This window comes from Pristis pectinata, chromosome 40, assembly GCF_009764475.1.
Source record: "Pristis pectinata isolate sPriPec2 chromosome 40, sPriPec2.1.pri, whole genome shotgun sequence".
NCBI lineage: Eukaryota > Metazoa > Chordata > Chondrichthyes > Rhinopristiformes > Pristidae > Pristis > Pristis pectinata.
The window spans coordinates 3196648-3217885 of NC_067443.1; the positions used below are offsets into that span (position 1 = coordinate 3196648).

The 21238-nt window shown below is 48.1% G+C and overlaps 1 protein-coding gene across 7 annotated transcripts in view; it reads left to right on the forward strand.

The window, feature by feature from the left end:
* Positions 1-1612: 1612 nt before the first annotated feature.
* Positions 1613-21238, forward strand: part of LOC127587505 (zinc finger and BTB domain-containing protein 7B-like) — a 444483-nt gene continuing 424857 nt past the window's right edge. For all 7 annotated transcript variants that reach the window (XM_052045888.1, XM_052045887.1, XM_052045886.1 and 4 more), the window contains exons 1-2: positions 1613-1771; positions 8493-8611. The gene's annotated coding sequence lies outside the window, so the exon portion shown is untranslated. The remainder of the gene's footprint in view (positions 1772-8492; positions 8612-21238) is intronic.

Here is a 21238-nt window from a genome sequence, read left to right on the forward strand (position 1 = left end):
GAGGGAGGGAGGGGAAGGGAAGGAGGGAGGGAGGGGGAAGGGAAGGAGGGAGGGAGGGGAAGGGAAGGAGGGAGGGAGGGGGAAGGGAAGGAGGGAGGGAGGGGGAAGGGAAGGAGGGAGGGAGGGGGAAGGGAAGGAGGGAGGGAGGGGGAAGGGAAGGAGGGAGGGAGGGGGAAGGGAAGGAGGGAGGGAGGGGGAAGGGAAGGAGGAGGGAGGGGGAAGGGAAGGAGGGAGGGAGGGGGAAGGGAAGGAGGGAGGGAGGGGGAAGGGAAGGAGGGAGGGAGGGGGAAGGGAAGGAGGGAGGGAGGGGGAAGGGAAGGAGGGAGGGAGGGGGAAGGGAAGGAGGGAGGGAGGGGGAAGGGAAGGAGGGAGGGAGGGGGAAGGGAAGGAGGGAGGGAGGGGGAAGGGAAGGAGGGAGGGAGGGGGAAGGGAAGGAGGGAGGGAGGGGGAAGGGAAGGAGGGAGGGAGGGGGAAGGGAAGGAGGGAGGGAGGGGGAAGGGAAGGAGGGAGGGAGGGGGAAGGGAAGGAGGAGGGAGGGGGAAGGGAAGGAGGGAGGGAGGGGGAAGGGAAGGAGGGAGGGAGGGGGAAGGGAAGGAGGGAGGGAGGGGGAAGGGAAGGAGGGAGGGAGGGGGAAGGGAAGGAGGGAGCTGGAGAGAGAGAGGGAGGGGGAAAGATGGAATGGGGAGACAAAGAAAGAGAAAAAGATGGAAAGGAAGAGAGTAAAATAGAGGCTGTGGGAGCAGGTGAGGGGGGCGTGGCCACACGACTCCGCCCCGGAGGGGCGGGGTCACAGCCGGACCCGCCCACTCGCTGCCCTGGCAGCGGGAGGGCGGACTTGCCTCACGTGACCAGTTAACCGTCGGCGAACCGCCACCACAGACAGGCGATTGTTTTTCATAACAAAAGGCGAAACTTTGCGCGACCATTTCCCTCAGGATGTTCCTTCAACTGTTAAATAAATGTAACACTTATTCTCAGTTATATGGCGAGGAGACAGAGGGCTTCAGGTGACCTACCTCCGACTCTTGGGGCGGGGCGAAGTAGGTCAGGTGGTGACTCCACAGCCTTGCCTGCGCGTCAGCGATCCCACCAATCAAAAAGGAGGTTGGGCTCATGGAGGCGGGGCTTTGCGTGATGGACGGGACAGCGAGCCGCTCCTGGCGACCCCAGACCAATCAGAACAGCGAGTCCTTCCATGCCATCGGGGCGTTGTTTGCACAACCATTCTGCACGCCAGCCACTCTTGAGAGGAGGGGGCGGGGCGACTTTTGATAGACACCCCGATTCGCCAATTGCCGCTGCGGAGAGCGCCACGAGGCTGGGCGTGACCAATGCTGACAGATGCGACCGCCAATCGGGCGGGGCATGACCTCAGCGCCAATGATAAGCAGCTGTTTTTAGATCGACGTGGCATTGCACCAATCCGACGGGCGTGCCGCTCCGGAGCGGCGGGGCGTGACTTAAATTGACGGAGAGAGCGGCCAATGGGGATGGAAAGGCAGGGGCACCGCCCAGGGGGTGGGCGGGTGGGAGGCGGGGCGTCAGGCGGCGTTGCGTGAAGTTTTTCTCCCCCCCCCCCTTCTCCTCTCTCTCCTCCGCCGGAGCAGAACGAATGGGCGGCGGGAGGGAGAAACACGCTCAGCACGGGAATTAGCAGCGTGTCCTTCTGCCGGGCCCGGCTCCTCAGCGCCGCCAGCCCGACTGCCTGTCAGGCCCGTTAAAATTTTTTAAATTAATTACTTCAGGACCGGAAGTTGCTGCCAAATAGCAGGTAAGGGACGGCCAGTGGACCCGCGGTTAGTTTATTTGACGACCGTTTGCTTTATTTCTGGGGGTGGGTGAAGAGATTCCCTCCTCCCCCACTCCCCCCCGGGCCGACTTGGCTGCTTGACAACAGGTGAAGGGGGGTCAGAGGTCAAGGAGGGGGCGGGGCACCCGGGCCGCTGGGCCAGGGGTGTGGCCCCGCCCCCTTGCCCCTATCTTCACTTACCCCGCCCATCCGCTCTTCGCCCCGCCCCCTCCATGTGGCCACGCCCCCTCCTATCGCCATTGGCTGCTGCTCTCTGAGGTCAGGACTCTAACACTGGGATGGCTCTTCCTCTTTCATGTTCCTCTTTCTCCTTGTGTGCTTGGTGGGAGGCACGGGTGCGGTGGGCCGAAGGGCCTGGCTCTTTGACTCTGCCGGGATTTCCTGCATATCGGAGGGCGAGGTGGGGGTGGTCAGGTGTGGTGTAGGGGCTGTCAGGTTTGGGGGGGGGGTGGGTGCGTGGTGGTGTTTGGTTAAAAGTGACCAGTCTGCGGTAAGATAGGTTCTGGTGGGGGGTAAATAAGGGCAGGGAAAGTCAAAGTTGGGCTTATTGTCATCTGCACAAGTTCATGTGTGCACAGGTGCAGTGAAAAACTTACTTGCAGTAGCATCACAGGTATTTGTGCTGGCGCACACAGCAATAAACTGGGCCTTGACCCTTCTTTAGGGCTGAGAGTGTAGAGGGATGGTCGGTAAATGGGGGAGGGGGGAGGTAGGTGACAGGTGGAGCCAGATAAGGGTGGCTAATGATAGGCAGATGGAACCAAACGGGGGAGGGGGACCAGGTGGGGGAAGGTGAACAGAGATCCTGGGTGGGCTGGTGGGAGTGGGAAAAGAACACAGGGGAGCAGAGGGTTACCTGATGCTGGAAAAAATCAATGTTCAAAGTCGAGTTTCACAACACAAATGCACAAGACCATGTGTGCACAGGTGCAATGAAAAACTTACTTGCAGTAGCATCATATCAGCAGCATTCACAAGAAAAACAAATTAAACAAATTTTACAAGAAGGTACACAATTAGAGCAAAAAAAAGTGCAAAGTGGTCATAGTGTTGCTAAACTGCAGTGATTAGGGTTGTGCCGCTTGGTTCAAGAACCCAATGGTTGAAGGGAAGTAGCTGTCAAAGTTGAGTTTATTGTCATGTGTACAAGTACATGTATGCACAGGTGCAATGAAAGGGTTAGGTCGGCAAGGTTGTGGTTATGGGTATAGGCAGAGCAAGTGGCGGGTAGGTGTTGCATTTCGAGCCGAGAGGTGGTGAAGGTCAGCTGAATATGGGTCATGGTTAGGCATTGAGGGGGTTGCAATGGGGCATCGTTGGAGAGGTCATTCAGAATGGTGGCAACCCTTTTGGGGATAGGGTGGCGTTTAATAGACATTGTTATTTTTTGCCAGTTGCTGTTGTGGATGGTGCAATGAGGGTGGTGCAACAGGTGGAGCAAGTGCCCTGGTAGGTAGGTGGGTGGTTGGGCAGGTATGTTATCTGGGCTGGGCTAGGCAAATACAATACTTGTGCTCCTTGTTTTCTATACTTGGCATTTGTCCATACTTATAGTTTTGGTTTAAGTCCCTGGCTGCTTAAGTGAGACACATTGCAACTATGAAATCCAGTCAGAGAAATGGCTTGGACACTGTTCTTACAGCCTCCCTGGCTGAGGTGAAAGGCCATTAAATGGTAGGAGCAGCCAACCACTCCATTTATATAACCCCGCTAACAGCAAAAATGTCCCACGTTGCATCATGGAAGCTTTGGCAGCCAAAATTGACACAGAAAGGACATGTTTGGGCATCTGATCAAGAGCTTAGTTAAATAGAATCAGAAGCTGGAATCAGGGGAGCGCAGAGACATTGATGCTATTTCTCTCTCAACAGAGACTGGTGGACTTGCTGAGTGTTTACTGTTTTGATATCAGAAATAGTTTGGAAGCGTTAGTCTGCATTTGAAGTGCTGATTCACCAAGATTAAATAACGATGGGTTGCATCAGTGTGCTTTCCATCCCCAGGAGCAGGGACAGTTGACAGCCAATTAGATAAGATTTCTTTATTAGTCACATGAACGTAGAAACACACAGTGAAATGCATCTTTTGAGTAGTGTTCTGGGGGCAGCCCACAAATATCGCCTTGCTTCCGGCGCCAACATAGCATGCCTGCAACTTCCTAACCCTTGCATCTTTGGAATGTGGGAGGAAACCGGAGCACCCGGAGGAAACCCACGCAGACAAGGGGAGAACGTACAAACTCCTTACAGTCAGCGGCCGGAATCGAACCTGGGTCTCTGGCGCTGTAATAGCGTTACACTAACCGCTGCACTATCGTGCCTGCCCAACTACAGTATGATTTAAGAGAAGATGAGAAACTGTTTCCTCAAAAGCACTTCATTGGTCTCTTGACATTCTGAGATTGTGAACAGTGCTATATAAATGCAAATATCTCCAGGAGAATGAACCATCATTTGAAGGTTGGTGCTCGTTACTATAAGAATGGTCCTCTATCCAACAGCTGAATAAGGGTTTTTGCATCTCTTAGACAGTACATCATGGCCTTGCACCTGTGGTTGAATTCGTACCCGGTTGGGAAGATGCTGCCTTTAGCCAGACACAATATTGATAGATTATGTAGGAGATGAATGGGGGTGTACATGAGGTACAGTGAAAAACTTTGTTTTGCATGCCATCGATACAGATTATTTCATCACATCAGTGCAGGGTAGTACAAGGGAATAGCAGTAACAGAATGCAGAATAAAGTGTCACAGTTACAGAGAAAGTGCAGTGCAGGCAGGCAATAAGGTGCAAGGTCATAACGATCACAAGATCACAAGACAAGGGAGCAGAAGCAGGCCATTCGGCCCATCGAGTCTGCTCCAAAGAAAGGGAAATAGAAATGAGAAATGGGGAATGGGGGAAGAAGAAAAAAAAACTATTCTAATCCCAATTTCCGGCCTTACCCCATATCCCTTGATATCCTGACTATTTAGATATCTATCTATCTCCTCCTTGAACGCCCCCACTGATCTGGCCTCCACTGCTGTACGTGGCAAGGAGTTCCACAAATTCACCACCCTCTGGCTAAAGAAATTTTTCCTCATCTCTGTTTTGAAACTGTACCCTCTAATTCTAAGATTGTGCCCTCTGGTCCTGGACGCACCCACCAAGGGAAACAGCCTAGCCACATTTACTCTGTCCTTTCCTATCAATATTTTAAATGTTGCTATGAGGTCCCTTCTCATTCTTCTGTACTCCAGTGAGTACAGTCCAAGAGCCGACAAACGCTCCTCATATGTAAGCCCTTTCATTCCTGGAATCATCCTCGTAAATCTCCTCTGAACCCTCTCCAACGTCAACACATCCTTCCTAAGATGTGGGGCCCAAAACTGCACACAATATTCCAAATGAGGCCTCACTAGTGCTCCGTAGAGCCTCATCAACACTTCCTTACTTTTATACACTATACCTCTCGAACTGAATGCCAACATAGCATTCGCTTTCTTTACCACCAACGAGGTAGATTGTGAGGTCAGGAGTCCATCTGATCGTACTAGGGGACCGTTCAATAGTCTTATAGAAGCCGTCTTTGAGCCTGGTGGTGCGTGCTTTCAGGCTTTTGTATCTTCTGCCCGATGGGAAGGGGGAGAAGAGAGAGTGTGAGGGTCTCTGCTCCACCACCCCCTCGCGTTCCAAATTCCAACCACCCAGGGTGAAAACAATTGTCCTCATGACCCCTCTAACCTCCTACCCCTCATCTTAACCTTCTACTTACAGGCACCTATGTAATGGGGAAAAAGCGTTTCTTAATTATCTATCTATGCCCCTCATAATTTTCTATACCTCAATTAGGTAGTCAGAAGTTGAGGGGTTTAAGTTCCACTCCAGTGATATCTCTAGGCTGACAATCCGAGTGCAGATCAGATTAGTTTATTGTCATATACACCAGGGTGCAGAGGTATTTCTTGTTCACATGAAGCTCACAGAGTAAACAGTGTACATGGTAATAATAAATAGAACAATGAGGATAGTTATACCGCATGGAAACAGGCCCTTCGGCCCAACTCATCTATGCTGACCAAGTTATCCACCTGAGCTGGTCCCATTTTCCTGCATCCGGTCCGTATCAAAAGAGACGATTGGTTCAGAAGTCTGATAGCAGCGGGGAAGGAGCTGTTCTTGAGCCTGGATGTCTGGGCTTTCAAGCTCCTGTATCTTCTCCCAGAAGAGAGAAAAAAAGAATGGCCAGGGTGGAAGGCATCCTTGCCAATACAAGACAAGACATCTTTATTAGTCACATGTACATCGAAACACAGTGAAATGCATCTTTTGCCTAGAGTGTTCTGGGGGCAGCCTGCAAGTGTCACCACGCTTCTGGCGCCAACATAGAACGCCCACAACTTCCTAAGCCGTACATCTTTGGAATATGGGACCGCTACACTACCTTGCCTGCCCTTAGGAATAGTAAAGGGAAAAAATGACTGGTGGGAGTTGTCTATAGGCCACCAAATAATAACATTACAGTGGCACAGGCAATAAACCAAGAAATAGATGTAGCAGAGGATGCGGAGAGTCCTCTGAGAGAGAGGTTAAGTGAGTGGGCAAGGGTCTGGCAGATGGAGTACAATGTTGGTAAATGTGAGGTCATCCACTTTGGAAGGAAAAATAGTAGATCAGATTATTATTTAAATGGTGAAAGATTGCAGCACGCTGTTGTGCAGAGGGACTCGGGAGTGCTTGTACATGAATCGCTAAAGGTTGGTTCGCTGCAACTGTACTGGGTACTGGTGAGGCCACACCTGGAGCATTGTGTGCAGTTCTGGTCTCCTTACTTGAGGAAAGATATACTGGCTTTGGTGGCAGTGCAGAGAGTCAGCCTTCCTGAAGCAACACCATAAATGAGGGAGCACTGCTGAAGGAACATTAAACCGATCAGATGGATATATGAAATTTTTTGGTGGTGCTTTGAAGAGCTAAAGAGCTGCCCCAGTTCTCTGATAATCAACACCCAAGCACTGATTTTTATGTCCTTTTCTCCCCCTCACGCTCCCTAATGACTCTCATTAATCTATTAACCAGACTCCACTGTAAACAGCAGGATTAATTGAGCACCCCCAACATCCCCTTATCAGAGATATTCCCCTTGTCCTCTCCATAACTCCCAATTTAAAACTGGCTTGTTTTCTCCACTTTCCCAGTTTTGGCCAATGGTCTTTGACCTCAAATGTTCGTGCTATCTTTCCATTGATATGGTCTGACCTGCTAAGTCTTCCAGCATTTTCTATCTTCATTACAGATTTGATTGTGGTTGCAATTTGTGGGGTATTGTCTGAGAGCAAATTGGCGGCCTTCCTTGACAATAGTAATACTTCACTCCATGGTTGTGAAAAGCACTACGTACGTGTAAGCCCTTTCCAGGTTGAGTGCCTCAGTGGGAAGTCATAGAGCCATGCAGCACAGAAACAGGCCCTTTGGCCCAATGCGTCTGTGCCAACCAATTTGCCCAACTGAGATTTGTCTGTGTTTGACCGTATCCCTCTAAACCTTTCCTAACCATGTGACTGTCCTCCTAAATGTCATAAATGTCACACTTCCTCTGGCAGCTCATTTCATATTCTCACCACCCTCTCTGTGGGGAAAGTTGCCCCTCGGGTCCATTTTAAATCTTTCCCTTCTCATTTTAAACCTGTGCCCTCAGACTTTTTACAGGGGAAAAAGTCTGTAACTATCCACCTTATCTATGTCTCTCATAATTTCATAAATCTCTATTAAGGTCACACCTCAGTCGCCTTTGCTCTGGGGAGAACAGTGTCCAGTTCTGGTCGCCTCATTATAGGAAGGATTTGGAGGTGTTGGAAAGGGTGCAGAGGAGATTTACCAGGATGCTGCCTGGTTTAGAGAGTATGCATTATGAGGAGAGACTAAGGAGCTAGGGCTTTACTCTTTGGAGAGAAGGAGGATGAGGGGAGACATGATAGAGGTGTACAAAATATTAAGAGGAATAGACAGAGTGGACAGCCAGCGCCTCTTTCCCAGGGCACCAATGCTCAATACAAGAAGGTATGGCTTTAAAGTAATGGGTGGGAAGCTCAAGGGAGATATCAGAGGGTTTTTTTTTTACCCAGAGAGTGGTTGGGGCATGGAATGTGCTGCCTGGGGTGGTGGTGGAGGCAGGTACATTGGTCAGATTCAAGAGATTACTAGATAAGCATATGGAGGAATTTAAAATAGAGGGATATGTGGGAGGAAGGGGTTAGATAGTCTTAGGTGAGGTTTAAAGGTCGGCACGACATTGTGGGCCGAAGGGCCCGTATTGTGCTGTACTATGATTCTATGAAAACAGCCTATCCAGTCTCTCCTTGTAACCCAAGCCCTCTAGTCCCCGGTAACATCCTTGTAACTGGAACTGGAGAACCAGCTAAGTTGACGTTATTTTGTCTAACCTGCTGCTGTTGTGGCTCCCTTTCTGTTCTGCATTGTGAAATTCTCTATTCCTGTCCCATGTGTAAGAAATGCTAATACGTCAGAACTGGGAGATTGGCAGTGGATTACAGCACTAATCCAGCTTCGGTTTAATGCATGTGGCAATTTCTCTGGGGCCAGGTGAGAGTGACGGGCTTCGTAAGCAACAGGTGTTCAGAAAAATATGACGAAGGGTTGCAGAAATTGTCCAAGTCTCATTGTTTGATCTCCATTAGGTTGGATGAAATTGTGGACAATGCCATAATCTGCAAGAGCAAGACTTGTAGAGCTTGTACTGCAGCTGAACTCTGAGGCTGGATTACTGCCAGTAATCCTCTGTCAAGCTCTTAAACCGGTAAGAGTACTTTTTATTTTGGAAGGTGCTTCTTTTGATGTCTCTGTTTTTGATGTTGAACGCTGTACCAGCCAGATACCAATTTGCAGCACAGATTCCTGATGCCTTGCACAACTTTAAGGAAGGGCATGTGCTCATCAGTTTTAATTTCTTGTTCTTCATTTCTGTGGATGTTGATCAGTGTAGGTGAATGGTTTAATAGCTGCCAACCTCTCTTTGTCCTCTCTCACTGTTGTCTCCCTCTCCATCAGGATTGTTAGAGTCATATAGTTGTACATTTTAGGTAAGAACTTAATATTTAGGGTGGTGCAGCTAGGAGAGCTGATGCCCCACAGCTCCTTTGATGGGTTAAATCCTGTCCTCCAGTGGAGTCTGCACATTCTCCCTGTGACTGCATGGGTTCTCCCCCCCAAGTGCTCAGGTTTCCTCCCACCTCCCAAAGACGTGGGGATCAGTAGGTTAATTGGCTGCTGTAAATTGCCCCAAGTGTGTGGGTGAGGGGTACAGGTGGTGGGGGGGGAGACTATGGAAATGTGGGGAGAGTAAAATGGGATGAGTTTAAATGGCACATCTAGTAGAGCTGCTGCCTCTCAGCGCCAGAGAGCCAGTTCAGTCTTGACCTTGGACACTGTCTGCGTGGAGTTTGCATGCTCTCCCTGTGACCGAGTGGGTTTCCCCTCGGTGCTCCAGTTCCCTCCCACGTCCCAAAGACTTATGGGTTGGGAGGTTAATTGACCGCTGTAAATTGCCCTTAGTGTGCAGGTGAGGGGTAGAATCTAGGGCGGGGGTGGTGGGGGTGGAAGCTATGGGGGTTGGAAGAATAAAAAGATTTCGTGTAGGATTAGTAGAGATGGTCAGTCTGGACTCGATTGGCCTGTAACGTGCTGTATGTTCCATGACTGTGATGGCTAGATCATGCTGCAGGGAGCATGGTTATAGGAACGCAATTCTTTTTCTCCCCTCTTCCCTTCCAGCCTTGAAGAATGTTGCCTCGCAACTACACATTTTCAGTTTGAGGTCTTGCAAACCGTTTAAGTGACGGGGTTACCTTGGTTATTGTTAATGATCTCTACTGTGAGTCACTGTTTCTCTTTTTTCCTTCTCTGTGCTGCCTTCGACATCACTGATCAATCTTGGCTCTGGGTTGGTCAGCATTCCATCAGAATGCACCCCTCTCTATTGGAATTGGTTTATTATTGTCACATGTACAGAGATAGTGGAAAAACTTAGTTTTGCATACCACCCATACAGATCATTTCAAAACATAAGTGCATTGAGGTAGTATAAGGGAAAAGCAATAACAGTGCAAAATAGAGTGCTAAAGTTACAGAAAATGCAGGCAGACAATAAGGTGCAAGGGCCATGCAGAGGTGGATTGTGAGGTCAGGAGCCCATCTTATCATACCAGAGGTCCATTTGAGAGTCTGATAACAGTGGGGTAGAAGCTGTCCTTGAGCCTGGTGGTAGGTGCTTTCAAGGTTTTGTATCTTCTGCCCGATGGAAGGTGGGAGACGAGAGAATGTCTGGGGTGGGTGGGGTCTTTGATTATGCTGTCTGCTCTTCCGAGGCAGGGAGAAGTGTAGACAGCGTCCATGGAGGGGAGGCAGGTTTCCGTGATGTGCTGAGCTATGTCCACAACTCTCTGTGGTTTCTTGCGGTCTTGGGCAAAGCAGTTGCCGTACCAAGCTGTGATGCATCTGGATAGGATGTTTTCTGTGGTGGGCGTGCCCAATTTCCTTAGCCTTCTGAGGAAATGGAGGTGCTGGTGTGCTTTCTTGGCCATAGCGTCTGTGTGGTTGGACCAGGGCAAGCTATTTGGCAATATTGGGAACCTAGGAACTTGAAGCCCTCAACCATCTCCACCTCAGCACTATTGACACAGGCGGGGGCATGTGCTCTGCTTCCTGAAGTCAATGACCAGCTCTTTTGTTCTGCTGAGGTTAAGGGAAAGGTGGTTGTCTTGGCACAATGCTACTAGTCTCTCTGTCTCCTTTTGTACTCCATCTGGTCGTTGTTTGAGATCTGGCCTACTACTGTGGTGTCATCTGTGAATTTGTGGTCAGACCCCACTTGGAGTACTGTGCTCATTTCTGGTTGCCTCACTACAGGAAGGATGTGGAAGCCATAGAAAGGGTGCAGAGGAAATTTACAAGGATGTTGCCTGGATTGGGGAGAATGCTTATGAAAACAGGTTGAGTGAACTCAGCCTTTTCTCCTTGGAGTGACAGAGGATGAGGGGGGACCTGATAGAGGTGTATAAGATGATGAGAGGCATTGATCGTGTGGATAGTCAGAGGCTTTTTCCCAGGGCTGAAATGGTTGCCACAAGAGGGCACAGGTGCTGGGGATTAGGTACAGTGGAGATGTCAGGGGTAAGTTTTTTACTCAGAGAGTGGTGAGTGCGTGGACTGGGCTGCTGGCAACGGTGGTGGAGGCAGATACGATAGGGTCTTTTAAGAGACTTTTGGATAGGTACATGGAGCTTAGAAAAGTAGAGGGCTGTGGGTAAGCCTAGTAATTTCTAAGGTAGGGACATGTTCGGCACAGCTCTGTGGGCCAAAGGGCCTGAATTGTGCTGTAGGTTTTCTATGTTCTATGAGATGGAGTTAGAGCTTGCTCCTAGCATGCCTACGAAGGCAAGGTTGATGATAATAGTGGAATCAGGTGCTGGAGTATGTTTCCCTGGTTGCTGATGCCTGTGGTGTGACTTGGATGCCCAGTTTTGTGCTGCCACTCTACTTTGTTTGGCACAGTGCCATAAAACACAATGGAGGGAGTGCGATGACTTCACCTCCATAAAACCATCTTGGTTCTTGCATTGCAACAGGGACTGCACTTCAAAAGGTCCTGCACTGGCAGCAAAAATGGTTCGGCGTATCCTGGGGGCATAAGTGAGTGCAAAACCGAAGGTTTTTCTTTCTTCCTGTAACCCAGTGTGTGTTACTTGGAAAATTACTGAGCCCAGGTGTGTTACAGATCTGGAAGGTTCAACACTGGGAGGAGGGTGTTGACACACAACTTGCTCCACTGTCGGAAACCAATGTTTTCCCTCCTGCCAAAGCAGGGCACTGAAGGCTTTGTTTTTACACAGGCTTTTCTATCGAGTATCAGCAATGGAAAAATTGGGCTCTTTAATAAAGCATCACAAACACACGTTTGATCAAAGCAGCAAAGGCTGTCTGATGTTATGTTACAAGACTATTGAACAGTCCCCTAATACGATTAGATGGACTCTTGACCTCACAATCTACCTCGTTGTGACCTTGCACCTTATTGTCTGCCTGCGCTGCACTTTCACTGTAGCTGTAACACTTTATTCTGCGTTCTGTTATTGCTTTTCCCTTGTACTATCTCAATGTACTGATGTGATGAAATGATCTGTATGGATGGCATGCAAAACAAAGTTTTTCACTGTTCCTCGGTACATGTGACAATAATAAACTAATGAGGTCAACTTTGACTTCCTTCGCAGTTAGATGCTGGTCCTTACCTCTCAACCTTATGGCATTTTATAGAAAATTAACATGCCTCTGAAAAGTTTTTAAAACTCGTTTGGGCACGAGTTGTCTGAGCAAGTACTCTCAATTTCCCCTTAAAGTTGCAAAGAAGCAGAACTGAAATGAAAACAAAACCGGCACGGTAGTGTAGCGGTTAGCGCAACGCTATTACAGCGCCAGCGACCGGGGTTCAATTCCCGTCATTGTCTGTAAGGAGTTTGTACGTTCTCCCGTGTCTGCGTGGGTTTCCTCCGGGTGCTCCAGTTTCCTCCCACATTCCAAAGACGTACAGGTAGGTTAATATGGCTTTAAAATGGGCAGTGTGGACTCGTTGGGCCAGAAGGGCCTGTTATTACGCTGTAAATAAAATTTAAATTAAATTTAAAACAAAACTAATCACAGCAGGTCAAGCAGCATCTGTGGAAAGAGAAACAGTAACTCTGTTTTTCTTTTCACCGATGCTGCGTGATCCGCTGAGTATTGCGTAATCCTGTGCTGTCTGTGTGGAGTTTGCATGTTCTCCTGGGTGCTCCGGTTTCCTCCCGCATCCCAGAGATGTAGTTGGCCACTGTTTTTGTGCCTCTTGAACTTGGGTAAGTTGCCACCTTCGAAGCCTGTAAACAAAAAAAAAAAAAAAAAATTTTATGCAGTAATCTTGGCTTGCTGGACTACTTCAGGAGGAAGGGAAGATTGTACTGCGATGCTATGGGGATGGTGTCACACAGGCTGGGCTGGACGGACATCTGTGAGGATATTAGGGAAGCAGACTTTTTTTTGCAACAGTTAGTAATATATCAGTCACTTTTATATTTTAAGGAACTGGCAATGCAGATTAAAAGTTAAAAAATCATGAGTAAAAGACACAGGTGAATGGTTGTGATCTTGACCTCGCTTCTGTAATGCTGGTGGAAGGAATCGGATATCACAGGAGGGGAAAGTCATTTGCAGGGCTATCGCGGAGGAGTGGGGAAACGAGGCTTCCCCGATTGCTCTACTGCAATGGCTCGATGGGCCGAATGGCCTCCTTTTGTGCCTTGTGATTCCATGATTCTGTAATGTGACCTCCGGTGCTGTCTGTGTGGAGTTTGTATGTTCTCCATGTGCCCATGTGGGTTTCCCCCCAGGTGCTCTGGTTCCTCCCCCCACCGCCCCCCACATATCCCATAGCTGTGTGGGTCGGTGGTTTAATTGGCACTGTAAATTGCCCCCAGTGTGTGGGTGAGGGGTAGAATCTAAGTGGGAACAGGGAGAATGAAATGGGATTAGTGTACGTGTGCTGAATGGTTGGCATGGACTTGTTGGGCCAAAGGGCCTGTTTCCCTACTCAATGACAAGCTCTTTAATCTGGGTTTGTTTAACTTTAAATTCCCCAGCTGTCGTGGTGAGCTTTGACTTTGGATTACGATCCAGAGATGTGACAGACCTCCCTAAGCTTTACATTACAGATAGTGAAAAAATTCAAGTCAAGATGGGGGGGAGAAAAAACAGATTTATCCAACTGGGGAAAATGCTGGTGCGATAACGTTGACCTTTAAGTGTTGAATTAGTGACAGGATGCAAGAGAGCCTGGGGAGGTGAGGAGTTTCATTGTTCTGAGGAAAGAATGAGTCTACGGCCTTTAGTTGGTGTTGGTTTAGATTCACTGAAAGACCCTCGGTTGTTTTAAATCCATCCCCTTAATTCATTTGCATCATTTAAGGAGGGAGGGCGGGGAGAGGGAACTATTGCCAGTTTCATCAGTTTTTCCAACATGTGCTATTTGATGTGAAGAGTGAGTGCTGATGAGTTAATAGGGAAAGCACTCTCTGCCAAACCCCACCAACCTCATAACCTGTACAGGGAAGACCTTGGAAAATGCTGAGTAATGTTAAACACACTCTAATGGTATGAACAAGCGTACATGAGAGACAGAGGAAATGGTGATTAGTCTGAGGCAGAAAAACAGAATCTAAAAGTACCCCATAGTGGCACATTTACTTGCCTGTCTTGTATTGCCAAAGATGGCAGCAGGGACTTTCTCACAACTTTTACTTCACCGTTTTTTGAGATGGTGGTGGGTATCGAGGACCAGCTTTCCGTTTTCCTCGGTTGTGCCAGTCCACGAAACAGCCCACGGTTTTCTGAGGGCGACATTCGGTGTTGCTGCAACTGAATCATTAGGCCACTGCTAAGTGTCGAGCTGGGTGACGGCGGATTTGTTGCACATCTCCCACTCGGATCCCTTGCTGCTCTGCACCTGTGACAGTCGATCTTGTTTACTGATTACTTACCGCTACATAGTTGAAGTGGGGAATAGCAAAGGTAGACAAGTGAGTAGCCTTGAGGTTTAGCCTTTGCATGAGTAATGGGATGTACTCTCTGTCTTTAGTTAATTAGAGTTGAAGGTCTGCAGGAAAACAAGTAGGAATTGGAATTGGCTTATCAAAGCCAAAGTCAAGTTATTGTCAGATGCACAAGTCCATGTGTGCACGGGTGCAATGAAAAACTTGCAGCAGCATCACAGCACAGAGCATCATATAAGCAGCATTCACAAGAAATACATCAATTAAACAATTTTTACAAGAAAGGATACAATTAGAACAAAAGCAAAGTCCATTTTAGTGCAAAGTGTTCAAAATGGTCATGTAGTGATTAGGGTTGTGCCGGTTGGTTCAAGAACTGAATGGTTGAAGGAAGTAGCTGTTCCCTTGTCACATGCACCGAGATACAGTGAAAAGCTTTTGTCTGCGTGCCATCCGGACAGATCATTCCATAGATAAGTACATCGGGGTAGTAAAAAGGAAAATAAAATGCAGAATATAGTGTTACAGAGAAAGTGTAGTGCAGGTAGACAAAGGACAATGCAAATTCTCCCCTAACCCTGAGAAAGGGGGAAGTATCCAGGGATGACCTGATGCCCACTGGAACACGAATGAGATGATAAGTGTGGTGGGAATTGGTCCTCATGACAGGGAATAATGAGGCTTGGGATCATGCAGAGACCCTGTACTAGTAAAACAAGACCACCGGGGCCCCTGGAAGGAAATGAGAGGAAAGGACAGCCAAATCATGGCTGGGCAGGACGTTCCATTCCCAAAGTACAGGACACCCAGGTTCTGGTTGAGGCTAGGGAATCAAGTCAATTAGGGCTCGTGATGTCAGCAATGACTGATCACAAACTCACCTCTACCTGATTACTAGGAAAATGTCTGCACATCGGGTGAAGATGTTGGACCATCTCTCTGATTCCGTATAAGAATTCCACCCTCTGTACAGCTGGGGAGAGTGCATGAACTATTTTCTCCCACTTGCAATTGTAAGATCGACTTTTTAAAAAAAAAATGCATTCCTGTTTGACCTGAACAGATGGTGAGAGTGATGCTTTTCAGCACAACAGCGGTGTACAGCATGGAAATAGGTCCTTAAGCCCAACGAGTCTGTGTCGACCTTCAACTACCCACTTATGCCAATTCCATTTTATTCTCCGCACATTCCCATCAACTCCCTCTGATTCTACCCCTCACCCTCGCGCTAAGGGCAATTTACAGCGGCCGGTCAACCCACACTGACCTGCATGTCTGTGGCGGGTATGATAACAGCATAAAGAAACGGTACTGATGCTTAAGAGGCTTTTAATTCGACACATGAATATGCGGGGAATGGAGGGACATGGATCACGTGCAGGAAGAAGAGAGTGTTCAGTGCCGACGTGGGCTGTAGGACCTGTTACTGTGCTGTACTGTTCTACGTGGGAGGAAACTGGAGCACCTGGGGGAATCCTACACGCTCACAGAGAGTGTGCAAACTCCACACACTGAGAGGGAGGGAGAGACGGAGAGGCGTACCAACCTCTGGTCACTGGAGGCTGGGTTACTGTGCCTGGGCCCTGAACTCCTGTATGCCCTCCCTAAATAGCACCACTATTCTGCCACTCCCCTTTAAGGTATTTACCAACCCTGCCTTTTGGCCTCCTGTTTCCTTGGGCTTCATTTTAGTTTGAGTCCACGATGCTATGAAACACCCAAGGACATTTTAGTAGGCTCAATGCAATGTATGATTGAGACAAAGGTGCAGTGAGGTCCATGGGTACTGATGCTTAAATTGCTGAAATCGAGATGCAGATTGCTGATGGGGCAATTTTTAAAAAGAGTAAGGTTTTTGTGTACAGGATTAGAATTTAAAGAGCGGAGCTTTTAAAGATGCTAAATGTGCATCTGACAGTACATTCTCTATGGTTTGGGTTTCTCCGTTATGAAAATAACATTGAGGCCGCTGAGAAAGTGCAAGTAAGATTTACAGAGGTGGTATCAGGAGGTTATAACCATCAGGAAAGTTTTGAACAGACTGAGGTCGCTATACTCTAGTAAAAAGAAGGGTCACAACTGATGTGATTGAAGTCTTTAAAATGGTAGAAGGGTTTGATAAAGGAGATGCAGAGAAGATCCTTTTACACGTGGGCAGACCAGAATTGGAGGCTGCCAACTACAAAATGGTCACCATCAGGATATCAGGAGAAACTTGCTTCTCGAGAGTGGGGGGGAGATGGGGGGGAAGATGTTACTCGCTCGCTTCTTGTGGGCAAATAGCAGAGGTGCATATAAGGGGAAGCTGGAGAAATAAGCGTCACAGATTTACACAGCACAGAAACTGGCCCTTCACTCCAAGTTGTCCATGCCGACCAAGGTTCATATCTAAGCTAGTCCCATTTGCCTGTGTTTGGCCCCTATCCCTCAAAACCTTTCCTAGCCTTGTACCTGTTGAAGTATCTTTTAAACATTGTAATTGTACCTGCCTCTTACCACTTCCTCTAGTTGCTCGTTCCGTATACCCACCACCTTGCTTTTCAGATCCCCTTTAGATCTTTCCCCTCTCACCTGAAATGCATGAGAGAACAAAGGGGGAGAAGATTATGCTTGTAAATTGGGATGAGGCTTGCACGGAGAAGGGGCTGTTTGGCTGAATGGCTTGTTTCTGTGGTGTGGAGTCTGGATAAAGTCATTGGTTCCAGGACAAGACGATCCTCTGCATTCCTACCTGCCCAGAAATTCTATATCTGATCCAATCACTGAGAGTTTGTAACAGTGTGTGTGTGTGTGTGTGTGTATTTGTTGGAGGAATGGCAGTGTAGAAGCTCTGGCCATTGAAGAAGAGGAAGGGCATTCTCTTTGGTCGTCTGGAACCAATATGTCTCTCTTGTCCAAGCTCACCAAGGCAGATGTTTCTTGTCGTTATCACGTGGGAGCTTGCTGTGTGTAAATGGCTGCTGTATTTCCTACTCTTCAACTGTAGCTGTACTCTAAGAAGGAATTCAATGACTGACAAAGTACAAGAAACCTTAAGCCCAACGAGATTCAAAACTCCCTGGGCAAAAGTGACCTTAAAGGCCGCAGTGGGAAGGTGCCACCAGCACTGTCTCCGCAAAGTCCTTCAGGTCACGAGACAAGGGAGCAGAAGTAGGCCATTCGGCCCATTGAGTCTGCTCCAAAGAAAAGGGGAAAAAGAAAAAGAATGAGAAATTGGGGGGGGGGGGTGTGGGAGGGGGAAGGGTGAGTCTGCTCCATGAGTAGAGAGGAAAAAAACCTATTCTAATCCCAATTTCCGGCCTTATCCCCATATCCCTTGATATCTTGACTAATTAGATACCTATCTATCTCCTCCTTAAACACCTCCAATGATTGGGCCTCCACTGCTGTATGTGGCAAGGAATTCCATAAATTCACTACCCTCTGGCTAAAGAAATTTCTCCTCATCTCTGTTTTAAACCAGTACCCGCTAATTCTAAGATTGTGCCCTCTGGTCCTGGACTCACCCACCAGGGGAAACAGCTTGGCCAACATCTGCTCTGTCAAGTCCTTTCAATGTTTTAAATGTTTTCTGAGGTCCCCTCTCATTCTTCTGTACTCCAGTGAGTACAGTCCAAGACCCTGACAAACGCTCATCATATCACCCTGGAGGGGTGAGCAGGCCAGTCCTCACGATCTTCCCCAGCTCAGCACCCCAGCACTGAGGTCCAAATCCCACTCAGTCGACTGATGGGCAGGTAATGTGCAGACTCTTGAACTGAGCTCACTGCCAACTCTGTCATGGCAAAGGGATTATCAGGTAGACTGAGGAAGTGATTTGGCCATGTTCTCAAAATCCCCTTGGTAGAGCGTAATGTTTCATCAACAAGTTTGAGTCCTTGGCTCATGGCCACTAAAATGGAAATTGGGTATTTGGGTTGGCATAGAGAACCTCAAGTGCAAGTTTATTGTTACAGGCATACATACCCAAGGTATAAATGCCATGAAAGTGAGCTTTTTGTAGCACAGTACATTACAAACATAAATTACATAAATTAATGTACTCGAGCACTTGAGCTTGAGCTGGGGTCCAAATGATACCTCGCGTCCTTCCGTTGAGAGTGCAGCGTAAAGAGCAGAAGGAGTGCACTGCCTCCTGCTCTACCCATCCCATCACTTGCCCCACCTGCAGGTACAATGTTAGCCTCTCCAGCCATTTCAGTACTCTTGGAATTGGAATGGGAGCAAGTTATTCCTCGATCTCTGTCTACACTTTCCCGCTGCGTCGGTAAAGCAGCCAACATAATCAAAGACCCCTCCCACCCAGAATTCTCTCTTCTCCCCCCTCCTATCGGGCATAAGATACAAAAGCCTGAAAAGCACGTACCACCAGGCTCAAGGACGGCTTCTATCCCACTGTTTATAAGACTATTGAACAAACCTCTTGTACAATAAGAAGGACTCTTGACCATGCAATCTACCTCATCATGGCCTGCACTGCACTTTCTCTGTAATGCTATATTCTGCATTCTGTTATTGATTTTTCCTTGTACTGCCTCGATCTACTGTTGTGATGAAATAATCTGTATGGATGGCATGGTATACATCAATACATGTGTCAATAAGAAAACCAATTTACCAATTGCCCTGAGGGTCCACCCAAGAAGATGGAAAAGCCATTGTTCATGCTACAGAGCCATTCTGGTGCTGGAAGTTGCTGTAGACCAGGTCATGATTGCCCCCTTTTGAGGTAGTTGTTGCCTTGATCAAGGAGATTGATGAGACCGAGAGCAAGATGGAGTATTGTGTTCTCCTTGGACCTGTGGATATTTGAGTCTGGAGGGAATGGAGAGGGAAGAACTAAAGCATAGTACATTGTGGTAACTTCAGTGCAGTTGTGTTCATAACTAAATCAGAAAATGCTGCAAGTACTCAGCAGGTCAGGCGGCATCTGTGGTGAGAGAAACAGGGTTAATGTTTCAGGTCCAGGATCCTTTTCTCAGAACCGGGAAAGTTGGCTATCAGACGCAGATGTAGGGAAGGCACAGATAGAATAAAGGCAATATCTCTGAGAATAAGACCAAATCTGTTAATGTGGCAGTTAGAAGGCAGATTATTATCTGTGTAATGTGTTGCTGAGAGCAGGGCTGTGTGTCATGCTCAGCATGGAGAGAGATATGGCTGTGGAAATGAGCTTTGGTTAAAACCTGCTGAAAATAAGACAAGTTTTGTTCAAATGGATAAACGTGGTTGGAGCAGTTTTCCACCTTGACCTTTAAGAAGCGCATTTATTCAATTTTCTGTATACCTTTTGGTGAGATTAAAACACCATGCAGTTTCACACGCTGAGACTTCCATGCAACTTCCTGTCACGCAATGGGTTAAAGTCTGTCAAACTTATCAGAACGTTACAGGTGCACCATGCATTCTACCAGGAGGAACTGAAACCTCCTCAGTTGGACCACTGTCTGACCATGCAGCCAACCTCATACGTGGGCAGACTCTGTGATGGCATTTTGAGTGGCGTTCTTCACTGACCTTCCACGGAAGGTTGTCCTCGGCAGCTGGCCAGCTGACAGCAGCAGAGATTGGATTGTAATCCTTCAATGCTCTGTTTTTGTTCGGGTCAGTCACAGCTTTCAGGGAGAAGAGAGACTGGTGCAAGTGCTTCCTGGCTGCTGTCTGTGTACACTCAAAGACTTGAACTTTCATCACACCTTCACAGTGCTCCAAAGCCCCTTAGAGCCAATTAAGTCCTTTTCTTTAACGTCTGCTGCCTGCCGTCATGTAGGAAACGTGGCAGTCGGGCTGTTTACTGGCAATGGTGTCAATACGGCCAGGTGATCTCTTTGTAGTGTTTCTGGTAGGGCTCAACATTAGTCCCAGGACTCGGGAGAGAAATCCCCTGGTGTTCTTTGCAATGGTTTGTTTCTTTACTGAACCAACATGAGAAAGGAGACAGATTTTCTGGCCCTGGCTGAGAGTTTCCTACTGGCTGATGGGCATCCAATCCCTCTGCACCTCCATCCCTTATCTGGATGGCTTGAAGGCCCTTTGTTTCTTCCTCAAGCTAATGCCCAACCAGTGCCCTCTAGATCACACTTCATCACCTGGGAGAACTCCTTGTAAGTGTGGATGTGGAAGTGTTTTGGAAAGGGTGCAGAGGAGATTTACCAGGATGCTGCCTGGATTGGAGAGCATGGATTATGAGGAGAGACTAAGGGAGCTGGGGCTTTACTCTTTGGAGAGAAGGAGACATGATAGAGGTGTACAAAATATTAAGAGGAATAGATAGAGTGGACAGCCAGCACCTCTTTCCCAGGGCACCAATGCTGAATACAAGAGGGCATGGCTTTAAAGTAATGGGTGGGAAGTTCAAGGGAGATGTCGGAGGGAGGTTTTTCACCCGGAGAGTGGTTGGTGCATGGAATGCACTGCCTGGGGTGGTGGTGGAGGCTGATACGTTGGTCAAGTTCAAGAGATTGTCAGATAAACATATGGAGGAATTTAAAATAGAGGGATATGTGGGAGGAAGGGGTTAGATGCTTAGGCGTGGTTTAAAGGTCGGCACAACGTGGTGGGCCGAAGGGCCTGTATTGTGCTACGGTATTGAATAAGCTCCCCTTAAGCTCCATGCTCTTCCTCCAAGTCAAAGTTGTAGCTATGGGAACCTGAGTAGACTATGCGTTGAGGACATCTTTAAGAGGCGGTGCCTCAAGAAGGCAGCATCCATCACTAAGGACCCTCACCACCTGGGACGTGCCCTCTTCTTGTTACTACTATCGGGGAGGAGGGACAGGAGCCTGAAGACCCACACTCAATGATTCAGGAGCAGCTTCTTCCCCTCTGCCATCAGATTTCTGAACGGT